The 15,220-nt window shown below is 36.1% G+C and overlaps 2 protein-coding genes across 4 annotated transcripts in view; one reads left to right on the forward strand and one right to left on the reverse strand.

Annotated features, from left to right (window-relative positions):
• The window catches only part of LOC133544528 (rho GTPase-activating protein 6-like), a 194,760-nt gene that overhangs the window by 98,885 nt on the left and 80,655 nt on the right, over window positions 1-15,220 (reverse strand). The gene's annotated exons all lie outside the window — the stretch shown is intronic.
• Window positions 1-15,220, forward strand: part of LOC133544529 (male-specific lethal 3 homolog) — a 256,717-nt gene that overhangs the window by 42,873 nt on the left and 198,624 nt on the right. Inside the window, exon 2 of the mRNA XM_061889965.1 lies at window positions 1,677-1,792. The gene's annotated coding sequence lies outside the window, so the exon portion shown is untranslated. The remainder of the gene's footprint in view (window positions 1-1,676; window positions 1,793-15,220) is intronic.

Genomic DNA, 15,220 nt, shown 5'->3' on the forward strand with positions numbered 1-15,220 from the left:
CCCGGAATGAAGCAATTGTCTTGCTGCTGTCCTCCCCACCCCCGCCCCATATTCAACATGCGCAGAAGTAGCGTTATAAACTGTTGCGTTTGTTTCTCTAAAAACAAGACTAGCAAAAACAAAAGTAGTGAACAGAAGGGTGTTGTTGATAAATGGCTTTGGCTTTGCATAGTAGAGTTTTAACTTGCACTTGCAGATGTAGCGACAAACTGTAGTTACTGACAGTGGTTTTCTGAAGTGTTCCTGAGCCCGTGTGGTGATCTCCTTTATACACTGTGGGGCAATATAGCACAGTTGGTAGAATAAATTATAAATAAATAAATGGGTTGTACTTGTAGAGCGCTTTTCTACCTTCAAGGTACTCAAAGCGTTTTGACACTACTTCCACATTTACCCATTCACACACACATTCACACACTGATGGAGGGAGCTGCCATGCAAGGCGCTAACCAGCACCCATCAGGAGCAAGGGTGAAGTGTCTTGCTCAGGACACAACGGCCCGCTTCCGCCATCCTAGTCACTGCCGTTGTGTCCTTGGGCAAGACACTTTACCCACCTGCTCCCAGTGCCACCCACAGTATGTGAGTGGCACTGGTTATTGCCTAAGGCAGGGGTCTCAAACATGCGGCCCGCGAGACGTTATTATGCAGCCCGCACTTTGATATGACGATTTAATGTTGGTGCGGCCCGCAAGTTTAATATGAACGGCGCTTGACAACGTTATGCTTGCCAACACCTGATTTACCCAGGAGACCCCTGATATCATGTTAGACCCGCTCGACATCCATTGCTTTCGGTCCCCTAGAGGGGGGGGTTGCCCACATCTGAGGTCCCCTCCAAGGTTTCTCTTAGTCAGCATTGTCACTGGCGTCCCACTGGGTGTGAATTCTCCCTGCCCACTGGGTGTGAGTTTTCCTTGCCCTTTTGTGGGTTCTTCCGAGGATGTTGTAGTCGTAATGATTTGTGCAGTCCTTTGAGACATTTGTGATTTGGGGCTATATAAATAAACATTGATTGATTGATTGATTGAATTACAGGGCACCAATTCTCTCAAAGCCACTGTCGATTTTTACCAGATCAACATCATTCAGGGAGTGCCTTAAAGGCACTGCTTTTGGCGCCCCCTACATCCTGAACTGACAACGTGCAGACCCAGTTGTATGTTGCATCTGGCTATGTGAGACGCAAGTGATATATTTGATCAACAGCTACACACATCACACAAAGGGTGGCCGTAAAAAAAAAACTTTTAGACTGTTACAAATATGCGCCACACTGTGAACCCACACCAAACAAGAATGACAAACATATTTTGGGAGAACATCCGCATTGTAACACAACAGAACAATTACCCAGAAACATGTTGCAGGCATTCCAAATGAGCTAATATTTGCAGAAAATAACAAAGTTTACCAGTTCAAACATTAAGTATCTTGTCTTTAAAGTCCATTCAATTGAAAATAGGTTGAAAAGGATTTGCAAATCATGGTATTCTGTTTTTATTTACCATTTACACAACGTGCCAACTTTGGTTATGTATTTCCAAATCTCACCAGCAAACCTGAAACCTATATGACGTCCGTACACTCGGTATTAGCTTAATGTGCAAACCCTCTCTCCAACTTTCTCCTCCGTGCATCACCGTTCTGTTTTTTTCCTTTTCTTCTTCCTGCAGTCTTCCCGTGTCTCCATAAAAAGACAAGTCTCAAGGAGGGTGGACTTCTCCTTGCCTGTTGATAATAAAACAAGCATCGCTCCACCCCGACCCACTCCCACAAGCGACAGGTTCTGGTAAGGAGATGCACGGCGAGGTGTGGGTTTGAAACTATTTCCCTGCGGCGCTACGCAGTCGAGCAAAAGCAAGAACGCATTTAAATCACGTCCTTAGGAAGAGTGGCAGCGAGTCACTTCCTCACAAAATGGACAACAAGCGTTATGTCTGCTGACTTGTTCTCCAGGTCAAAGTTTAGTTAAAAGAATCTTGTGATCAGTTTAAATTGAACCACAGTACTAATGAAAAGAGGCCACATACACACATCCATATATACAAACCCCGTTTCCATATGAGTTGGGAAATTGTGTTAGATGTAAATATAAACAGAATACAATGATTTGCAAATCCTTTTCAACCCATATTCAGTTGAATATGCTACAAAGACAACATATTTGATGTTCAAACTGATAAACATTTCTTTTTTGCAAATAATAATTAACATTAGAATTTGATGCCAGCAACACGTGACAAAGAAGTTGGGAAAGGTGGCAAAAAATACTGATAAAGTTAAGGAATGCTCATCAAACACTTATTTAAAACATCGAACAGGTGGGTGCCATGATTGGATATAAAAACAGCTTCCCAAAAAATGCTCAGTCTTTCACCAGAAAGGATGGGGCGAGGTACACCCCTTTGTCCACAACTGTGTGAGCAAATAGTCAAACAGTTTAAGAACAACGTTTCTCAAAGTGTAATTGCAAGAAATTTAGGGATTTCAACATCTACGGTCTATAAAATCAATAAAAGGTTCAGAGAATCTGGAGAAATCACTCCACGTAAGCGGCATGGCCGGAAACCAACATTGAATGACCGTGACCTTCGATACCTCGGACAGCACTGTATCAAAAACATCAATTTCTAAAGGATATCACCACATGGGCTCAGGAAAACTTCAGAAAACCACTGTCACTAAATACAGTTGGTCGCTACATCTGTAAGTGCAAGTTAAAGCTCTACTATGCAAACCGAAAGGAATTTATCAACAACATCCAGAAACGCCGCCAGCTTCTCTGGGCCCAAGATCATCTAAGATAGACCCATGCAAAGTGGAAAAGTGTTCTGACGAGTCCACATTTGAAATTGTTTTTGGAAATATTCGACATCGTGTCATCCAGACCAGAGGGGAAGCGAACCATCCAGACTGTTAACGCAAAATTCAAAAGCCAGCATCTGTGATGTTATGGGGGTGCATTATCCCCAAGGCATGGGTAACTTACACATCTGTGAAGGCACCATTAATGCTGAAAAATACATACAGGTTTTGGAACAAATGTCTTTTTCACGCACGCCCCTGCTTATTTCAGCAAGACAATGCCAAGCCACATTCAGCACATGTTACAACAGCGTGGCGTGGGAATAAAAGAATGCGGGTACTTTCCTGGCCCGCCTGCAGTCCAGACCTGTCTCCCATGGAAAATGTGTGGCGCATTATGAAGCGTAAAATACGACAGCGGAGACCCCGGACTGTTGAAGGACTGAAGCTCTACATAAAACAAGAATGGGAAAGAATTCCACTTTCAAAGCTTCAACAATTAGTTTACTCAGTTCCCAAACGTTTATTGAGTGTTGTTAAAGAAAAGGTGATGTGAACATACCCTTTCCCAACTACTTTGGCATGTCTTGCAGCCATGAAATTCTAAGTTAATTATTAATTGCCAAAAAAAAGATAGTTTATGAGTTTGAACATCAAATATGTTGTCTTTGTAGCATATTCAACTGAATATGGGTTGAAAAGGATTTGCAAATCATTGAATTCCGTTTATATTTACATCTAACACAATTTCCCAACTCATATGGAAACACTGTTTGTACATTTGAGAACGAGGACGAAATAAAGTGCTTGACTTGAACAAATTGACCTCCTTTTGTCTGAAGGGGCTGTTTGCGTTTGGAGCGGCCGTGCAGTAAAACAAACACACTTCAGCAGGTAGCGAGATGACAAACGCGTTGTGCTGTTTAGCTTGAAGACGCGGCGCGATGGAGGGGAAATGGGTGACGTCAAAGTGGGAAAGAAACGGGGGAGACTTTGGGGGCTTCTATAAACACAAACGGCACAGGAATAGAAGGCATTTGGCGTTTGAGGGTGGTGATGAGAGACAGACGCTCAGAGACTAATGGAGGCTTCAGGTCAGACAGGTGATCAATGTTTGTATCATACGAACATGACTATACATGATTCTATGTGTCTACATTCAAACATTCTTCTTCATACTGCATTAATATATGCTACTTTTAAACTTTCATGCAGAGAGGGAAACCACAACTAAAAGTGTATTTATTAAACAGTTATTAAGCAGTGGCACAAACATTCATGTCAAGTGCAAGATTGTCAGAGACATTTTAAAACAAGCTATGAGTGCAATTTTGTGCATGATGTCACTAAGATGACATATCAAAACAACACTAAATTAAAGTGCATTTTTTGTACAGAACGCCACTACAATAGTTTAAAACGAATAAAGTGCACTTTTGTGCATGATGTCGCTAAGATGACATATCAAAACAACACTAAATTAGAGATCACTTTTTGTACAGAACGCCACTACAATAGTTTAAAACCAATAAAGTGCACTTTTGTGCATGATGTCACTAAGATGACATATCAAAACAACACTAAATTAAAGTGCATTTTTTGTACAGAACGCCACTACAATAGTTTAAAACGAATAAAGTGCACTTTTGTGCATGATGTCGCTAAGATGACATATCAAAACAACACTATATTAAAGTGCACTTTTTGTACAGAACGCCACTACAATAGTTTAAAACCAATAAAGTGCACTTTTGTGCATGATGTCACTAAGATGACATATCAAAACAACACTAAATTAAAGTGAACTTTTTGTGCAGAACGCCACTACAGTAGTTTAAAACAAATAAAGTGCACTTTTGTGCATGATGTCACTAAGATGACATATCAAAACAACCCTCAATTAAAGTGCATTTTTTGTACAGAACGCCACAACAATAGTTTAAAACAAATAAAGTGCACTTTTGTGCATGTCACTAGGATGATATATCAAAACAACACTAAATTAAAGTGCACTTTTTGTACAGAACGCCACTACAGTAGTTTAAAACGAATAAAGTGCACTTTTGTGCATGATGTCACTAAGATGACATATCAAAACAACACTAAATTAAAGTGCACTTTTTGTACAGAACGCCACTACAATAGTTTAAAACGAATAAAGTGCACTTTTGTGCATGATGTAGCAAAGATGACATATCAAAACAACACTAAATTAAAGTGCACTTTTTGTACAGAACACCACTACAGTAGTTTAAAACAAATAAAGTGCACTTTTGTGCATGATGTCACTAAGATGACATATCAAAACAACACTAAATTAAAGTGCACTTTTTGTACAGAACGCCACTACAGTAGTTTAAAACAAATAAAGTGCACTTTTGTGCATGTCACTAAGATGACATATCAAAACAACACTAAATTAAAGTGCACTGTTTGTACAGAACACCACTACAGTAGTTTAAAACAAATAAAGTGCACTTTTGTGCATGATGTCACTAAGATGACATATCAAAACAACACTATATTAAAGTGCACTTTTTGTACAGAACGCCACTACAATAGTTTAAAACCAATAAAGTGCACTTTTGTGCATGATGTCACTAAGATGACATATCAAAACAACACTAAATTAAAGTGAACTTTTTGTGCAGAACGCCACTACAGTAGTTTAAAACAAATAAAGTGCACTTTTGTGCATGATGTCACTAAGATGACATATCAAAACAACCCTAAATTAAAGTGCACTTTTTGTACAGAAAACAACTACAATAGTTTAAAACAAAGTGCACTTTTGTGCATGATGTCACTAAGATGACATATCAAAACAACACTAAATTAAAGTGCACGTTTTGTACAGAACGCCACTACAGTAGTTTAAAACGAATAAAGTGCACTTTTGTGCATGATGTCGCTAAGATGACATATCAAAACAACACTCAATTAAAGTGCACTTTTTGTACAGAACGCCACTACAATAGTTTAAAACAAATAAAGTGCACTTTTGTGGATGATGTCACTAAGACGACATATCAAAACAACACTCAATTAAAGTGCACTTTTTGTACAGAATGCCACTACAATAGTTTAAAACGAATAAAGTGCACTTTTGTGCATGATGTCACTAAGATGACATATCAAAACAACACTAAATTAAAGTGCACTTTTTGTACAGAACGCCACTACAATAGTTTAAAACAAATAAAGTGCACTTTTGTGCATGATGTCACTAAGATGACATATCAAAACAACACTAAATTAAAGTGCACTTTTTGTACAGGACGCCACTACAATAGTTTAAAACCAATAAAATGCACTTTTGTGCATGATGTCACTAAGATGACATATCAAAGCAACACTAAATTAAAGTGTACTTTTTGTACAGAACGCCACTACAGTAGTTTAAAACAAATAAAGTGCACTTTTGTGCATGATGTCACTAAGATGACATATCAAAACAACCCTAAATTAAAGTGCACTTTTTGTACAGAAAACAACTACAATAGTTTAAAACAAAGTGCACTTTTGTGCATGATGTCACTAAGATGACATATCAAAACAACACCAAATTAAAGTGCACTTTTTGTACAGAACGCCACTACAATAGTTTAAAACGAATAAAGTGCACTTTTGTGCATGATGTCGCTAAGATGACATATCAAAACAACACTCAATTAAAGTGCACTTTTTGTACAGAACGCCACTACAATAGTTTAAAACAAATAAAGTGCACTTTTGTGCATGATGTCACTAAGATGACATATCAAAACAACACTAAATTAAAGTGCACTTTTTGTACAGAATGCCACTACAATAGTTTAAAACAAATAAAGTGCACTTTTGTGCATGATGTCACTAAGATGACATATCAAAACAACACTAAATTAAAGTGCATTTTTTTGTACAGAACGCCACTACAATAGTTTAAAACGAATAAAGTGCACTTTTGTGCATGATGTCGCTAAGATGACATATCAAAACAACACTATATTAAAGTGCACTTTTTGTACAGAACGCCACTACAATAGTTTAAAACCAATAAAGTGCACTTTTGTGCATGATGTCACTAAGATGACATATCAAAACAACACTAAATTAAAGTGAACTTTTTGTGCAGAACGCCACTACAGTAGTTTAAAACAAATAAAGTGCACTTTTGTGCATGATGTCACTAAGATGACATATCAAAACAACACTCAATTAAAGTGCATTTTTTGTACAGAACGCCACTACAATAGTTTAAAACAAATAAAGTGCACTTTTGTGCATGTCACTAGGATGATATATCAAAACAACACTCAATTAAAGTGCACTTTTTGTACAGAACGCCACTACAGTAGTTTAAAACAAATAAAGTGCACTTTTGTGCATGATGTCACTAAGATGACATATCAAAGCAACACTAAATTAAAGTGCACTTTTTGTACAGAACGCCACTACAGTAGTTTAAAACAAATAAAGTGCACTTTTGTGCATGATGTCACTAAGATGACATATCAAAACAACCCTAAATTAAAGTGCACTTTTTGTACAGAAAACAACTACAATAGTTTAAAACAAAGTGCACTTTTGTGCATGATGTCACTAAGATGACATATCAAAACAACACTAAATTAAAGTGCACGTTTTGTACAGAACGCCACTACAGTAGTTTAAAACGAATAAAGTGCACTTTTGTGCATGATGTCGCTAAGATGACATATCAAAACAACACTCAATTAAAGTGCACTTTTTGTACAGAACGCCACTACAATAGTTTAAAACAAATAAAGTGCACTTTTGTGGATGATGTCACTAAGACGACATATCAAAACAACACTCAATTAAAGTGCACTTTTTGTACAGAACGCCACTACAATAGTTTAAAACGAATAAAGTGCATTTTTGTGCATGATGTCGCTAAGATGACATATCAAAACACTAAATTAAAGTGCACTTTTTGTACAGAACGCCACTACAATAGTTTAAAACAAAGTGCACTTTTGTGCATGATGTCACACAAGATATTTCAATAAGTGTCAAATAAAAATGAGCTGCATGATAGGAAATCAAATCACTATGTGGTAGGTTCCTGCGGACGTCATCTACCTATGTTGTTGACTATTTTTTTTTATACGGTTTTGATGTGGAAATGGTTGCCTCTGCATTTTGTTGGTGTGGCACCGAACAGAGATGTTGACATGCGGAGTAAGCACTCTTCATTCTCTAGCAGGTGACTTTTCAAATTATGCTACATATTAGCAGTAATGCTACTTTTTTGTAGCAATGCTACAAAAAAAGTGGACTTTTTGTACAGAACGCTACTACAATAGTTAAAAAATATAAAAAACAACAGGCTTCCCAAATGCTGTAATAAATTAAGCATGATGAGTTGAGCATATGTCAGCATGTGGTCCCACTTTGGACTCTTTTTTAAATTGACTTAGTCATTATTTTGACTTAGTAAATATCGACTTACTAAGACGGAATAATGACTAAGTCAATTCAATGACTTACTGTAAATAAGCGTTTGAAAAAAAACTGTCCTACTTACCTGAGATACTAAGTATGTCATTATTTTGACTTAGTAAATATTGACTTACTAAGACAGAATAATGACTTAGTATCTCAGGTAACTAGGACTCTTTTGTGTTTTGCTTTTACTTTACGTAAAAAATATCGAGATATACCGTATTTTTGGTAGTATAAGTCGCACCTGCCGAAAATGCATAATAAAGAGGGGAAAAAAAAACATATATGTGAAGTGAATTATATTTATATAGTGCTTTTGCTCTAGTGACTCAAAGCACTTCTACATAGTGAAACCCAATATCTAAGTTACATTCAAAGCAGTGTGGGTGTCACTGGGAGCAGGTGGGTCAAGTGTCTTGCCCAAGGACACAACGGCAGTGACTAGGTTGGCAGAAGCGGGAATCGAACCTGCAACCCTCAAGTTGCTGGCACGGCCACTCTACAATCCAAGCTAAACCGCCCCATATATATATATATATATATATATATATATATATATATATATATATATATATATATATATATATATATATATATATATATATATATATATATATATATATATATATATATATATATATACATATATATGTGTATATATACATATATATGTGTATATATATATATATATATATATATATATGTCGCGCTGGCGTATAAGTCGCATTTTTGGGGGAAATTTATTGGATAAAACCCAACACCAAGAATAGACATTTGAAAGGCAATTTAAAATAAATAAATAGTGAACAACAGGCTGAATAAGTGTACGTTATGCAAATGCATTTTATTAGATTTTACAGTTAAAATGACATTAAACAATCATACTAAGTGTACGTTATGTGAGGCATAAATAACCAACTGAGAAGGTGCCTACTATGTTAACCTAACATATTATGATGACCCTTATCTTATTTGGTTTTTTATTTTATATACCGTATTTCCTTGAATTGCCGCCGGGGCGCTAATTAATTTAAAACCTCTTCTCACTCCAAAGGCATGCGGTAAAGGCAAGCATGCGCTTAGAAATTTGAGTGTGATGTAAAGATACCATCATGAAAAGCACATTTAATAAACAAAACGTTATTATGGTCTTAACTTTACTTATAAATGAAGTCCATGCGCTTTTCCTTCCGATTAAAAGCATCGATAACTTATTTATAAAAGTCTTCCTTATCTTTCTTCAGTTTTAAAAGTCTCTCTGTCTCGATGGAGATCTTCCTTTATTACCTCCTGCTTCGATTGAAAGTCCAGTTTAGAAAACTGCTTTATTTTAGATATGTAATCCTCCATGTTAAAAGTTCAAAGCGAGCGTGTTGTCACTTCTTCTGCAGCCGAGTAGTCGCAAGAAGGACAGGCGGGAGTCATTTAATGACTCATATTTGACACATGCAGCTACGGTATATTAATAAAACATAGCTGCTTACTGTTCTTTTGAGCATATTCCATAGCTTGGACCTTAAATCCTACTGAATATCTCTTAATCTTCTTCCCTTTATGCCATTTCAAATGATTGAAATCAGCTTCCTCCATTTTGAAAATGATGACAGGTGAAGTGTCACTCGTGACGTGACGAGTTTGACCCGGTGGAAATTCTAGGCATATGCTAATCATTTTGCGAAATGAGTTTGACCCGGCGGCAATTTTAGACATGCGCTAATAAAAATAATATTTTAAGAAACAAGTTTGACTTGGCGTTAATTCTGAGCTAATAAGCATGCGCTAATTGTTTTACGAGACGAGTTTGACCCGGCAGTAATTCTGGGAAATACGGTATGTTGACCACATTAACCCTGGCAATGGACCCTGTGTGTGTATATATATATGTATGTTATGCCAAATTTGGTAAATAAATAACCAAAAAATTTATATTTTGTTGTTTTCTTACCGTCCTGAAAATGAACCGAACCGTGAACTCCAAACCGAGTTACGTACCGAAACAAAATTAGGGTGTACCGTTCCACTCCTAATCATCCAGTATTTCCTTTTTTCAAACAGAGTCTAGGAACAACAACATTGAATCAATCTGGCATACGTTCCTAACTCGAATCATGTTTTGTTTGCTGCCAGTTGACACTTGGACCATGCACAAACCGATACTGTGTCACTCGTAAATATCATCTAAGACACTGGGCTTAAGTTTTCCTCCACAAAATCGTACAAACACTGTGAAGAAAACAACATCACACGTTGCTCCAAGAGCGAGGGATTAACAGTTCCAGCGTGGCGACTGTGATGAAGTGCCATGCATCCCACGCTCACTCTTTGACTCCCGGCCGTCCGTGGCTACTCCGCTCCGGTAACCTAGAATCCAAAATATTTATCCGCTCCTGTAGGAGTTTATTTACTGTCGTGCTACGGAGAGCGCGCTAACACAAAAGCTCTTTTTTTCCTGGCCTGCTGCTTTCAATTACATTCTTGCACCTAGTTCAGACGAGTTCACAGGAGGATTTATGTGACAGCCGAAAGTCGCTCGCTGACAGTCGCACGATGTCGCCCACTCCCTCTGCTTTTGCGGTCTCAACCAATCGTATTAGCCCCGAAATACTTGGATTTCACAATGTCTTTGCAAAGTGTGTGTCAGCAACCCGAAAACAAAAGCAGCCTAGGCAAAACGGTAGTTTAAAACAAGGTAATTATGTGATTATAATACACTTTCAAGAGCTTTAGTGGACCGCAAATTTCACCAATTCAGACTTACTGATAATCCAAAAGCTCTCCAGAGGGCAATAAAATGATCCATCCGTCAAGGTCACTCACCGTATTTTCCAGACAACACTAAATGTTCCAAGAAATAAAAATTATTCCATATATTAGCCACATCTACCTTTAAGCCGCATAAATATATACGTTGTGAAATTACTTATTTACCGTATTTCCTTGAATCGGCGCCGGGGCGCTAATTAATTTAAAACCTCTTACCAAAGGCATGCGGTAAATTTAGGCCTGCGCTTATAAATTTGAGTGTGATGTAAGGATACCATCATGAAAAGCACATTTAATATAAAAAAAGATTATGGTCTTACCTTTACTTATAAATGAAATCCATGCGCAGCTCTTTCTGATCAAAAGCATCGATAACTTGTTTATAGAAGTCTTCCTTATCTTTCTTCAGTTTTAAAAGTCTCTCTGTCTCGATGGAGATCTTCTTTTATTACCTCTTGCTTCGATTTAAAGTCCAGTTTAGAAAACGGTTTTATTTTGGATAAGTAATCCTCCATGTTAAAAGTGCAAGCGAGAGGAAAAAATAAACAATTTCTGCTTGTTGTCACTTCTTCTGCAGCCGAGTAGTCGCTAGCGCCCTCTACCACCAGGAGGCGGGAGTCATGTAATGACTCATATTTGACACACGCAGCTACGGTAGGTATATTAATAAAACATAGCTGCTTACTGTTCTTTTTAGCATATTCAATAGCTTGGACCTTAAATCCCACTGAATATCTCTTAATCTTCTTCCCTTTATGCCATTTCAAATGATTGAAATCAGCCTCCTCCATTTTGAAAATGATGACAGGTGAAGTGTCACTCGTGACGTGACGAATTTGACCCGGCGGAAATTCTAGGCATGTGCTAATTATTTTGCGAAATGAGTTTGACCGGGCAGAAATTCTAGACATGCGCTAATAAAAAATAATATTTTGCGAAACCAGTTTGACCCGGCGTGAATCCCGAGCCGGCGGTAATGCTAAGTATGCACTAATTATTTTACGAAATGAGTTTGACCCGGCAGTAATTCTAGGCAGGCGCATACTATATACCCGGCGGGAATTCAAGGAAATACGGTAGACAGAAATATTTATTTACATACCTTAATTGTTTCCAAACGGCGTCCGTGACGCGGCAGTAAAACGTCTCGTCAGACAAAAGAGAAGTCATCGTCATAGGTCCACTAACTGCGGAAGCTAAGACTCCAATCAGCTAAACCGACTCTATAAGTCCACGGTGAGTTTACTGTATGTCATTGTAAGTTAATAATACTAACACGGACACTCGCAAATGTGTTAGCAAATAAGCTCATGCTAACAACGCTGTTACATTACCATAGCACATACCAAATACCGTATTTTTTGTGATTACAAATTGTTTCGGAGTATATGTTGCAGCGGCCGAAAATGCATAACAAAGAAGGAAAAAAACATATATACGTCGAACTGTAGTATAAGTCGCATTTTGGGGGGAAATGTATTTGATAAAAGCCAACAGCAAGAATAGACATTTGAAAGGCAATTTAAAATAAATAAAGAATAGTGAACAACAGGCTGAATAAGTGTAGGTTATATGAGGCATAAATAAGCAACTGCTATGTTAACCTAACATATTATGGTAAGAGTCATTCAAATAACTATAACATATAGAACATGCTATACCTTTACCAAACTATCTCTCACTCCTAATCCATAAATCTTCCTCGATGTCGCTTCTAAACAACTCTGCCAACTCCAAAGGTATGCGTCGCTTCCTCTTGTCGTTTTCTGCTGCATATTTCACTACGTCCAGCTTGTAACTTATTGTCCGAAAAATACGGTATGCATATAAACACTAGTACATAATATCAAACATGAGAGGGTTTTGTAAGTAAAAAATGTTTTAGTTATTTTGTAAAACCTACAATATAAACCAGACCTGGGCTAATTAAGGCCAGGTCTGTTAAGCTGTTAAGCTTTTCAATCTGGCCCGCCGGACATTTCTAAATATTTTTTTTTACATCTTTAAGATGGAAAGTGTAGCTGCTATTATGATGTGCACTCATGTTTTCTAATGACCATAAGTCTTCAACTATACTAAGTATTTCAATGGTTGGAATCAGCGTTTATGGATGATGTAATTAGTTACTATGGTCATGTAATTAGTTACTATGGTCATCTAATTAGTTACTATGGTCATGTAATTAGTTACTATGGTCATGTAATTAGTTACTATCGTCATGTAATTAGTTACTATCGTCATGTAATTAGTTACTATGGTCATGTAATTAGTTACTATCGTCATGTAATTAGTTACTATGGTCATGTAATTAGTTACTATCGTCATGTAATTAGTTACTATCGTCATATGATTAGTTACTATGGTCATCTAATTAGTTACTCTGGTCATGTAATTAGTTACTATCATGTAATTAATTACTATCGGCATGTAATTAGTTACTATCGTCATGTAATTAGTTACTATGGTCATATAATTAGTAACTATCGTCATGTAATTAGTTACTATCGTCATGTAATTAGTTACTATGGTCATCTAATTAGTTACTATGGTCATGTAACTAGTTACTATTGTCATCTAATTAGTTACTATGGTCATGTAATTAGTTACTATGGTCATCTAATTAGTTACTATGGTCATGTAATTAGTTACTATGGTCATCTAATTAGTTACTATGGTCATGTAATTAGTTACTATGGTCATGTAATTAGTTACTATGGTCATGTAATTAGTTACTATGGTCATCTAATTAGTTACTATGGTCATCTAATTAGTTACTATTGTCTTCTAATTAGTTACTATGGTCATCTAATTAGTTACTATGGTCATCTAATTAGTTACTATGGTCATGTAATTAGTTACTATGGTCTTCTAATTAGTTACTATGATCATCTAATCAGTTACTATGGTCATCTAATTAGTTACTATGGTCATCTAATTAGTTACTATGGTCATGTAATTAGTTACTATGGTCATCTAATTAGTTACTATGGTCATCTAATTAGTTACTATCGTCATGTAATTAGTTACTATGGTCACCTAATTAGTTACTATGGTCATCTAATTAGTTACTATGGTCATCTAATTAGTTACTATGGTCATGTAATTAGTTACTATGGTCATCTAATTAGTTACTATGGTCATGTAATTAGTTACTATGGTCATGTAATTAGTTACTATGGTCATGTAATTAGTTACTATGGTCATCTAATTAGTTACTATGGTCATATAATTAGTTACTATGGTCATGTAATTAGTTACTATGGTCATCTAATTAGTTACTATGGTCTTCTAATTAGTTACTATGGTCATCTAATTAGTTACTATGGTCATCTAATTAGTTACTATGGTCTTCTAATTAGTTACTATGGTCATCTAATTAGTTACTATGGTCATATAATTAGTTACTATGGTCTTCTAATTAGTTACTTTGGTCATCTAATTAGTTACTATGGTCATCTAATTAGTTACTATGGTCATGTAATTAGTTACTATGGTCATGTAATTAGTTACTGTGGTCATGTAATTAGTTACTATGGTCATCTAATTAGATACTATGGTCATCTAATTAGATACTATGGTCATCTAATTAGTTACTATGGTCATGTAATTAGTTACTATGGTCTTCTAATTAGTTACTATGGTCATCTAATTAGTTACTATGGTCTTCTAATTAATTACTATGGTCATCTAATTAGTTACTATGGTCATCTAATTAATTACTATGGACTTCTAATTAGTTACTATGGTCATCTAATTAGTTACTATGGTCATGTAATTAGTTACTATGGTCATCTAATTAGTTACTATGGTAATGTAATTAGTTACTATGGTCATGTAATTAGTTACTATGGTCTTCTAATTAGTTACTATGGTCATCTAATTAGTTACTATGGTCATCTAATTAGTTACTATGGTCATCTAATTAGTTACGATGGTCTTCTAATTAGTTACTATGGTCATCTAATTAGTTACTATGGTCATCTAATTAGTTACTATGGTGTTCTAATTAGTTACTATGGTCTTCTAATTAGTTACTATGGTCATCTAATTAGTTACTATGGTCTTCTAATTAGTTACTATGGTCATGTAATTAGTTACTATGGTCTTCTAATTAGTTACTATGGTCATCTAATTAGTTACTATGGTATTCTAATTAGTTACTATGGTCATCTAATTAGATACTATGGTCATCTAATTAGTT

The sequence above is a fragment of the Nerophis ophidion genome, linkage group LG27, assembly GCF_033978795.1.
Source record: "Nerophis ophidion isolate RoL-2023_Sa linkage group LG27, RoL_Noph_v1.0, whole genome shotgun sequence".
NCBI lineage: Eukaryota > Metazoa > Chordata > Actinopteri > Syngnathiformes > Syngnathidae > Nerophis > Nerophis ophidion.